Raw genomic sequence first — 9738 nt, forward strand, 5'->3', positions numbered from 1 at the left:
ATATAAATAAGTAAACAAATAAACTTATAAATAAATAGCTGAACAAGAGAAAAATGAATGAATGAATGAATGAATAAACAAATAAATAAATGAACAGATTAGAAAATACATGATAATCTTTGGGGGGGGGGGAGCAATGAGGGTTAAGTGACTTGCCCAAGCTCACACAGCTAGTGTCAAGTGTCTGAGGCCAGATTTGAACTCAGGTTCTCCTGAATCCAGGGCCGGTGCTTTATCCAATGTGCCACCTAGCTGTCCCCTAGAAAATACATGATAATTTGAGAAGGAAAAAGAGTACTAACTACTTAAGAGAGAAGAAAGACTTCATGTAAGAATTGGCATCTAAGCTAAGCTTTGGAGGAAGGTGCAATTGAAGAGGGAATATGTGCATTCCAGGCAGGGATGAGGGCTTAGATTAAGGCATGGAACATGAAATAATATGTCAAGTTTGTTGAAAAGTAGTCTAGTTTTGGGGGACAGCTAGGTGGTGCAGTGGATAAAGCACTGGTCCTGGATTCAGAAGATCCTGAGTTCAAATCTGGCCTCAGACACTTGACACTTACTAGCCATGTGACCTTGTGTATCGTGTCCCCACCAGAATGTGAGCACTTAACCCTCATTGCCCCAAGCAAAAAAAAAAAAAGGAGTCTAGTTTTACTAGCACGTAGAGTATATGAAGAGGGATAATATGAAATAAACAAAGAAGAAATAGGTTAGAGTCAGATTGAAGAGAGACAAAATTTGGATCATACCAGACTAAGAAATTCGTAATTTATTTTAGAGACAATGAGAAGCAAATGAAGGCTTTTGAGCAGGAAAGAGATGTGATCAGGCTAGTGCCTTAGGAAGATTATTGCAGCATCAGTTATGGAGGGTGAGCTCGGAAAAGTACAAACATGGAATCAGACAAACCAGTTAGGAAACAATTGCAGTAGTTCAGAAAAGAGGTAATGAAAACTTGAAGGTGGGTTGATGGCTCTGTGAGTAGAGGAAGTGGGATAGTTGTGAGACTTGTCACAGAGGAAATGATGATCTACTAGACCTGTAAAATGATTGATTGAGGAAGGTAGAGACGATAGTCAAGAATGACTACAAAGTGCTGAACCGAGGTAAATGGGAGGATGGCAGCATCTTCGATAGAAAGAGGAAGTTAGGAGGAGGGGCAAGTCAAAGAGTGGAAATGCTGAGTTTCAGTTTGTTCCTGAGTTTGAGATGCTGACAAGCCATCCAAATAGAGACATCCAACAAAACAGTTAGCAATGTGAGATGTTCAATAGAGAGACCAGGACTCAACATAACAATTTAGGAGTAACCTATATAGTGACTCCATAGCAGCAGATGAAATCAATCATTCAATCAATCAACAAGTATTTCTTAAAGTTCCTACAAGTGTCAAGCACTGTGCTAGTTGGGGTAGGGAGAAGTGGGGGCCGGCCGTGGGGATATGGATGACAATTCAACAAATAAAAGCAAGGAGGAAAGTCAATAGCAAACAGTGCCTAGAAGACAAGGAAGGAGAGAACATTAAGAATGAAGTTTTGTTTAACAGTACCAAGAGCTACAAAGATATCAAAGAGGCTGAGCACTAAGAGAGGGAGAGGGAGCGGGAGAGGGAGCGGGAGAGGGAGCGGGAGAGGGAGAGGGGAAGAGAGAGAGAGAGAGAGAGAGAGAGAGAGAGAGAGAGAGAGAGAGAGAGAGAGAGAGAGAGAGAGAGAGAGAGAGAGGTGTCTTCTATTGGATCTGCAATTAAGAGATTGTTGCTAACCTTTGAGGGAACAATTTCAGTAGCCTGGTAGAGACAGATTACAAGTGATACAAGTGCATCAGGAAGAAATATAGGTAGGAAATGCAGGATAACTTTCTAAGAACCTGGTACTGAAAAGGAGAAAATCTTGAGGGACTGTTGGTGAGAAAAGGAGAGCAGAGTGGTAATATGATTGGCCCTAAATCGCAAAGTAAGTGACAGAACCAAGACCTTAAATTCAAAAACTCCTGACTTCATATCCAGCACTCTGCTCTGTTATGGTGCCTTTTACGTGGTATTGGATAAAGACTCATGGTTTATTTGTACATCACTGGGCCAAAAGCTGTTCAGGCTATGAATAGCAAAGACCTGGTTTCTGACTTCTAAAATGCCTCATATACTAGCACAAATATAAAAATATCCTGGCATAAGTGTAGAAATACCTAGTTATAGACAAATATAGAAAGGGAGGTTTGGTGGTGATGGTAAAAGTTTATTTTATTTCATTGTTAAGGAATCATAAAATATTAGAGTGCAAAGGAATCTTAGAGGTCATGCTATCTACCCTCATCCCTCATTTTACAGAGGAGGAAACTGAGGCAATGAGAGGGAAGATGATTCACAGACATTTCAGGGTCTCCCAGTACTTTGGTGGTGAGCCAAGAATTGAATCCTTTTAAAGGGTCCTTTAGTCCCACATCTAGCATCCTTTCCCACTGTACCATATTTCAATAAAATGATGATGATGATGATGATAATTCAATAAGACCCATGATTTCATTCTCTGTAGATCATACCCTCTTTATGACTTGGAAGATAGATTGTAGAAAGTCGCCTGAGGCTCAGAGGGGTTAAGAAAATTGTTCATGACCACACAGCTAGTAAATACCAGAGTAGGGACGTTAAACCCAAGTTTTCCTGACTCTGAATGAGGTACTTCCTTCACTGTATCAATCTGTCTCTTAGATCAAGCACATGCCAATAGAATAATGCAACGGCTTGGGGGGGGGGCTATGTTTGGAGAGGGCTCTGATCACCAACAAGCTGAGATTTAGAGGCACTAAACACTACATGAGGCATAAAAACATGAAAGATGGTTGTAAACTGTGGAATGTTTCTTCTGAAGACTTGAAGATTTCAAGATGATCCAAAAAGGGGGAAACGAAATGAGGTTCTTCTGTGTTTAACCAGAGATGTGAAAATGGGAATCATCGTTTCCTTGGCCCCACCCTCCCTCTGTAATCCCAGAGTCCTTTCTTAGCTTTTGACAGTTGTCAGCTCACCAAAAACAGAAACTTTGAGGCTCCTTTAGGTCCCCCACCCCGACAGGATCGTGAAATCAAAAAATTACAGCATCTCAGAGTTGGAAGATAACTGCTTCATTTTCCCATAACTTCAGGATTTTTTTTCCAAAGAATTGCATGTTGAGGTTACAGGCAACATGATAGAGTGGGCAATCCCTCCTCTCCCCACTGGATTTGGATTCAGCAGATATGGGTTCAAATCCTGGCTCTGCTCCTTCCTATATATGTAGCCTTGGGCAAGTTATTTAATTTCTCTGGGACTCAATTCCTTTTTCAATAGAATAAAATGGCTGGCTCAGATGAGTTCCAAGTGGTAAAAGTGCTGATTTGGGGCTAGAGGAATTAGATACAAAACTCAGTTCTACTTCTTAATCTCTGTGGTTACACTGGGTAAATCACCTAACTTTCCTGGCCTTCCATTTTTCTCATCCATAAAACATCTAGACTGGACTAAATGATCTCTGAGATCTCTCCCAGCTCTGAATGTACATTTCCATATACTCTCCTGGCTCTGAATCCATGATGATATGAGGTTAAAGACCCATTAGAATGGCAGGAGGATGATTAAGTGACTGGCCTACGGAGTTTGTCATTCTGAAGGGAGCTGGGAAAAGCTAACCCTGGACCTGAATTCTAGTCCCAGCTTGCCACTAACCAGTTCTAGGAACTTAGGAAAGTCACCTCACCTTTTTGTGACCCAGAGAACTAGAGATTTCAGTGAAGGTGCTGACCTGCATAGGCAGAGAGAGTTTCCACTTCTAGGAGTTCATTGAAATCACAGGCGCTCGGGACAGCTAGGTGACACAGTGAATAAAGCACTGGCCCTGGATTCAGGGGGACCTGAGTTCAAATGTGACCTCAGACACTTGATACTTACTAGCTATGTGATCCTGAGCAAGTCACTTAACCCTCATTGCCCCACAAAACAAACAAGCAAAACAAAAAAGAAAGGAAGGAAGGAAGGAAGGAAGGAAGGAAGGAAGGAAGGAAGGAAGGAAGGAAGGAAGGAAGGAAGGAAGGAAGGAAGGAAGGAAGGAAGGAAGGAAGGAAGGAAGGAAGATAAAGAAATCACAGGTGCTGCCCTTATTCTATTGTCCTCTGAAGTTTCTTTGTTGTTTCTTTCTATAGTCATGGACCTCATAATTTCTCACAGATCTCAGGTCCTGGTTTAGTGTTCTCATGACACCAAATAACTACCTTATCCCTAATGTTGCTTTTACATTTGCCTCTTCAGCCTAAAATGCCTATTCCTCTTCTTTCTGCTTTTCCCAATTCTTCTGTTTATCTTCTATGACTCAGCTCAAATATCTACCTTCACCATGAAAGCCTTTCCCACTCATCAAAATTCATACTACACCAAGCACATAATAGATACTTAATGAATGCTTATCAATTGATTGACTCACTGACTATTGATCTCTAAAACTCACTTCTTTCTTCTGGGCCTGAATTTCCCCAAATATGTAATGAAAAGGATAGTCTAGAAAATCTCTAGGCTCCCTTCTAGCTCTATATACCATGATCCCATTATAATATAGTTTTAAATACCATTATATTATTAAAAAATTTAGTACCCCGAATCCTAAAAGATTCATTTGCATAAGTGCAAATATTTATAAAGGTGAATCCATTTTCATTGTCTCATATAAGTCTTACTCTGACCTCAAAAGGCACCTGAGAAATGTTCACCTTCTTGTGTTGTTTCCCCACAAGTTTGTTTGTCTCAGGAGTACAGTGATCGTCTCTTCTTCATTTGTGTCTTCCCAAGGTACTGACATCATTCTGGGCCCATTACAGGTACTCAACATTGGTTGAATATGTTTGGACAAGTCCAGTTTTTCACTTGGGTATTTGCTTACAGCACGATATGCCTGGATAGAAGCAGGTTCCTTCTTTCTGCTGACCATTCTCATAACACCCTTCACATAGACCAGAGGAATTTGAACACCGGTGAGTCCACCTGCTTCCACCCATTATCCCTGTGATTAAAACCTATCCAGAATAAACAGGGCACCAGATGTTAACTTTTATACAATCTCAACAAAATCTGGCTTTTATTCCATACAATTATTCACTTCTGCCAAAACTTAAAGTGCAGATGCTATAAGTTAACAATACCAGAGACCCATCTGTAGATTGCTGGAATAGACTAGACTCTGAGAACCAGAAATGTGGGTCACAATTGATAGGTAAACATAACCATTAAGATATTCCCATTGCTCCTATTTCTCCTATAGGAGTTATTGTTCACAAGACATTTCCTGAGAACAACCCTACAAGGTGGGGAGTGCAAGCATCACCCCCATTTTACAGATGAAGAAACTGGGTTCTAGATAGTTTCTCAGTGTCATGTAGTAAAGACTGGAACCAGAATTCGAACCCAGGTTTCCTAATTTCAGGTAGAATGTTCTTTCTACTATGCTATGCCAGTGAATACAAGACTAATTTTCTTATTGATTTTATAACTTCAGAACAGGTGACTCATGACCCCATCCTAGCTCTGCTACTCACTGGGTTACCTTGGACAAGTAACCACTTGTCTGGGATAGGAGCCTTACTATAAGTAGAAAGTCCGTGTAGATGACCAGTTTTCAGGGATATTGTAGAGCAGGGTCATGCTTCAAGTAGGGAATGGACTTTGCTGTTATTATTTAGGTGGCATGTTGTTATTTTGCAAGGTGCCAGCTAAAAACACATGACCTTGAGTAAACCATTTCCCCCTGCAGATATATCATAGGTGGGGCAGCTAAGTGGTACAGTGGATAAAGCACTGGCCCTAGATTCAGGAGGACTGAAAGGTACCCTAAAGAATACATAGGGGGCAGCTAGGTGGTGCAGTGGATAAAGCACTGACCCTGGATTCAGGAGGACCTGAGTTCAAATCCAGCCTCAGTCACTTAACTAGCTGTGTGACCCTGGGCAAGTCACTTAACCCTTATTGCCCTGCAACCCCCCCCCAAAATAAAATAAAAAATAAATTAAAAAAAATAATACATAGTCCAACCAGTTCATCTTATAGATGAGGGAACTGAGGCTTGTAGAGGGGAAGCGACTTGCTTAAAGTCATAAAGGTGGCAAGTTCTAGAGCCTTGATTGATATTAGTACCTCAAAATCCAAATGGAGTTCTTCCCCTCTCCCACCTTCTATGCCATATTCTCTCACCAGGCCTCCCTTTCCTTCTCTTTAAAATAGGGGCATTAGACTAGATGGTCCTTTAAGGTTCTTTCCACCACTGGCATTCTATGATTCATTATCCTAGAAATTTGTCTTTTTCTGGGTTTTTGAGTCACATACTCCTTGAAGAAATCTAAAGTTTACAAGGTCACTTAAGGAAACCACTGGAAATTATTCTAACCAAAGCCCTGGGTCTGGGCCTGCTATTTTCTTTAAAGCCTTTATTTGGATAGCTGCAGTGGAAAAATTCCCCCACACTAGAGTTTGATTGTGCAGCATTTTGCCAGAGTCATGCTGTGGGAAGATGGGAAGACATTGAATAAACACGAACCAGACTGTAAATGAGATGCAAACAATTTGGGCAAAAAGTCACTGGGCCATCCATGGAGAAGTGGCTTCCCACTGAAAAATACACAGTTCTTTTTTCCACCCCATAAAGAGCTTTTGTTAAAACTCCCCTTCTCCGCCCTCCTCCATACCCCCTAAACAAGTTAGTGGTTTCACAGCTTTGCAAGCCAAATCTTGTACCTGCTGCAAAGGCCTGCCTAAATGTGATGCCAAGTATGTTTCAGCCACAGTATATCACTTTCTGGTCTTGATAGAATGGTTTGCTTTACTTTTCAGCAAAAAAAATAATAAAATAAAAAATAAAAGGGACCGTATTGATCCCTCGGTCTCCCCAAATCTTTCCTTCCCTTCAAGCTCTCCATTTCTATTGATAACACTGCCGTGGGAGCATAGGGACACAGATTTGGAGTTGAGAGGTACCTTAGAGATCATCTAATCCAACACCTTCACTTTATAGATGAAGAAACTGAGACCCGCCCAAGAGGAAACGGCTTTCCCAAGATAATAAGGAGTAAACTGGGACTTGAATCGGATCCAGAATCTTTCCACTGGGGCCTCTCAAGTTTATATGTTATTTTAGGGGAGTAGCTAGGTGGTGCAGTGGATAGAGCACTGGCCTTGGAGTCAAGGGGACCTGAGTTCAAATTTTACTTGCTGTGTGACCCTGGGAAAGTCATTTAACCCCAATTGCTTTAAACATCCATGGCCATCTCCACTCATCCTGATGTATATCTTGCCACTGGATCCAGATAGCTCTGGAGGAGAGAGGAGAATAGGTTGGTGACTTTGCACAGCCCTCCCTCACTTAAATCCAATTCAGTACAAGTCATGACATCACTCCAATGTCATGGTCTTCTTCAAGAACAACGGACAAACAAAAAGAACAACAATGCTATTTTAGGTCTGGAAGAGCCCTTCATGTTCATCTGAGCCCATCCCCCTGACTTTCCCAGTGAAGAAACTGAGGCCAGGGATACATATTGTAGTGGAAAAGGTCCAGAGTCAGACACCTTCTTGAGTCTGGTCACCCCCATGCCGTTCTGGGCCTCCATTTCCTCATTAGCAAAATGAGGAGTAGAGTCTAGAGGATTGCTTTCTTTCAGCTCTAAAGCTACAATCGTATCCTTGATTTGCCTGAGCCAAAAGACAAACATGCAACAAAGTTAGGACCTGAACCCAGGCTCTCTGAATCCCAGGGCATCCCAGCTGCTGCTCAGTTTGCAGCTGGACTACACAGAAGGGCCAAACACAGAGGAGTCCATGCAGTTATCTGCTAACTGTATTTAGAGTTGTCTACACAGATCTGCAGGCTTAAGTTACATACAGTGAGCCCCATTCAGTAGCACAACAACAAATAGGAAAGAGATAACCATTTGTTACAGGAGCCAACTATAGCCTATATACACATGCATAGACCTATATGCATATGTATAGCCATATATATATGTATATGGATAGACATATAACAGCAGGTAAATATCGTTTTGTTCTGCTGCTGTTCGGTCATTTTTCAGTTGTGTCTGACTCTTCATGACCCCATTTGGGGTTTTCTTGGCAAAGATACTGAGGTGACTTACCATTTACTTCTCTAGCTCATTTTATAGATGAGGAAACTGAGGTAAACAGGGTTAAGTGACTTGCCCAGGGTCACAAATCTAGTAGGTGTCTGGGGCCAGATTTGAACTCAGGGAGATGAGTTTTTCTGACTCCAGGCCCAGCACTCTATCCACTGTGCCACCTAGTCAATGTATACATTGTTATGTATATGTGGATATATGCATATATATACATATACATATATATATATATATATATATATATATATATATATGTATACACACATACATACATACACACACAGACAAATGTGTGTGAGAGAGAGAGATGCATGTTGTTGCCCTCCTTTTGTCTTAGAGTCTCCAGTGCCTTGCTTGGTGCCAGACTGAATGATCAATATTTACAGATGGATTGATTGATTGTATCTGGTTTGTGGTTCCTATGACTTTCTTTAGGATTTATAGAAGGATATATTTGCTTGTTACAGTTTGTATAATAAAGGAATACAGGTGAGTTGTTATTGTTTGCTAAGGGATGCACATACACACATTCCTGCATAGCTACATGAGTATGTAGTCTTTCCCAGACCTTCCCCCAGCAACACTCTTGGGATCTTTGCATTGGATGCTTATTTCCCCTCCCTTATGGATGAGTGAACAGTCCTATGTAGACTCTGAAGGGGAAAGCTATAAGCCCTTCCCTCAAAGGGCTTTTGATCTCTCCTTTGAAAACCCATCCTAAGACCACCTCCTTGGCAATAGTGTGGCAATTTAGAGACAGACATCCATAAGAGTAGCAATGTTCATACTAACTGCCTACTATCCCATATTGCTATGTATTCTCATTCTGTTTCTGCCCTCTTTTTCCTTCAATCCTTTCTCATCTCCCTAATTATCCATTCACAGATAAAACTTCCACTGGCCCTAAATGTCCCATGACACATGGGGTCATGGATAATATCTTTTCACTTCCTCATTGTTATCAGCCCTTGAGTAGATTGGGGAAAGGGTCAGATGGAGTGGGTGGGGCTCCAGATCCCATTCTATGGGGATCACCTCCCTCAACCAGTGACAGTGCTCAAAAATCCCAAAGCATAGAACTGACAGCAGAAGGAAAGGATTTAACAGATAACTCCTGGCTTCCTCCACTAATCATCTGCTTAGAACTCCCTCAAGCAAGAAAATATTCCTAACACATATCAGAGGTAAGACTTGTTTTGTAAAGAAGAGGAGAGAGCTAGGAAGCTGCCACACCACTCTAAGCTGGACCCAGCCACAGGCATCTGTAGCACGTCCATCCCCAGCTTCCATACGGAATGACCTTAAGTGAGTCTTGGGAAGTCTTGTATATTGTTCTCATCTGTAAAGTGGTGATAATAACTGTATAGCAACCTCAGAGGGTCATTATAAGGATCACATAGGACAATGTATACAGTATAAATTGGTTCATAAATATCTTCTATCATTATTACTAGCAGACTGTTCTCATAAAGAAATGCTTTCTTGAGATGATTCCTTCCTTGAGACAGTCATTTTCCAACATACAGACTTGCCTGGACCAGGGTACTTTTCCTATCTTATTCTAGATGAATCTCTCCTTCCCCCAGTGCT

This window comes from Dromiciops gliroides, chromosome 6, assembly GCF_019393635.1.
Source record: "Dromiciops gliroides isolate mDroGli1 chromosome 6, mDroGli1.pri, whole genome shotgun sequence".
NCBI lineage: Eukaryota > Metazoa > Chordata > Mammalia > Microbiotheria > Microbiotheriidae > Dromiciops > Dromiciops gliroides.